Source organism: Marmota flaviventris, chromosome 5, assembly GCF_047511675.1.
Source record: "Marmota flaviventris isolate mMarFla1 chromosome 5, mMarFla1.hap1, whole genome shotgun sequence".
NCBI lineage: Eukaryota > Metazoa > Chordata > Mammalia > Rodentia > Sciuridae > Marmota > Marmota flaviventris.
Genome location: NC_092502.1, coordinates 102,591,400 through 102,593,048, shown reverse-complemented (window position 1 = coordinate 102,593,048; position 1,649 = coordinate 102,591,400). Strand labels below are relative to the sequence as shown.

Here is a 1,649-nt window from a genome sequence, read left to right as displayed (position 1 = left end):
GGGTTTGAGGGCCACTCAGCTGTCTCCATCGGTGGGGCTGTTGGTTGAATTACGCCCTCTTGTGATAAAACGGAGTTAGTAACAGCCTCCTGTTGTGGCCTTTTTCCTAACAACCCCTTTTCCTTTAAATTTTCTTCCTCTGTCTGACTAGCTCGAGAGACCTTCTCTTTTGTTTGATCTAAAATGTCTTTCTCCATGGTCTGAACCTCTAACAATTTACTTAACATCTTTTCGGTTTGTTTTTTACTTATTTCTAATCTACTATAAAGATAACGCAACCCAATAAGATAGCACAAAACAAAGCCGAAACTGAATGAAACAAAAACGGAATAAAAAATCATTGTATCAATTTTCTCTTCCTCAGGGCCGACAAACTTCAAACCTTTAGTCAACCATTTTTTCCAGTTTGCCTGAGAAATTTCTAGGGATAGGCAGCTTGAAACAAAAACAAGATAAATCAAAACAATAACACATTGTTTTTTGAATTGGTCACCCATTCTTTCGCTCTTCCTCAGGGGCGAGCAATTTCACTTACCTCCAAGCTTTAGAAGTTCCCCGTACGAGCCGCCAAATGCCGCAGTCTGGCTGGGCACAAATGCCGCAGTCTGGCTGGGCACACAATCACGAGCCACCACACAGCTTGTAGATTCAAACAGCAACTCTTTATTCCCGAACTCACACCAGCCGTCTACAAACACGTTCTGGGGAAATCCACGTTCTCTGCCCAAATTCACGTTCTCTGCCCAAATCCACCTCCACTGGGCTTCTATCTCCAAAATATACTGTCTGAATCCTGTGAGAACTCAAGGGGAACTCAGGCAGCAGGATACGCCCTATTCCCAGCAGGAATAATCTTAAACCTTAAACCTGGAACCTAAACTGGGAACGCCCTAAACACGATTATCTTAAAACCGGGAACACCCTAATCTGCCTTGGTCCTTGAGCAAGGTCACCTACATTCAATGTCGCTGCAACATGTCAGCAACATGGGGTACGCTGGCAAGGAAATTGTCATACCTACTTGGCTAATGGCTCCCAGCAATAGGTACAAGTTTTTCCATTGAAGAAGAGCATGGAAAACCATTACAACAGCAAATAGATGAAATCCGTAAATGATCATGTATTCTCTTTTATTTATAGATTTCAAACTCTTCTTGTTTGGGGGGAGTAGGAGGGAGGATCATAGGGCTGGGGATGGAACCCAGGGCCTTGTGCATACTAAACACATGCTCTACCACTGAGCCACACCCTCCGTCCCATCCAGTTACTACTTTTACCAGCACTCCCAGTAATAATATTAGCTGGTTGACTTTTTTCCTCTCCTGCCTGCTACTTCTAATAGAGGAGATAATGTCAACATCAAGCAAAGAAAGTGGTTTATTTTGAGCCACAGTGACCATGGGCAAGAACATGAACTCAAGTTACCATGAATGGCATGTTCCACTGTGGAGGAGGTTACATGAACTTTTAGAGTCACAGAACAAAAGAAAGTCATAAGTCAATACATTTACTAGTCATTACCTGACGCATTGGTAGGAGTGTCAGGTAGGCACTCTATAGCAAGGCAGGGACATCTTTCAGATTCTTAGCTCTAGGGTTGGCGGAGCTTCGAGCAATACATTCTGAGAAGTTTATCTATTAGTCACAAG

General features: G+C 43.2%; 1 non-coding gene across 1 annotated transcript; it reads right to left on the bottom strand.

Moving 5' to 3' along the window:
• Nucleotides 1-1,180: 1,180 nt before the first annotated feature.
• Nucleotides 1,181-1,254, bottom strand: Trnat-agu (transfer RNA threonine (anticodon AGU)). Its single transcript has one exon. It is a non-coding gene; the product is annotated as a tRNA-Thr (tRNA).
• Nucleotides 1,255-1,649: the final 395 nt, after the last annotated feature.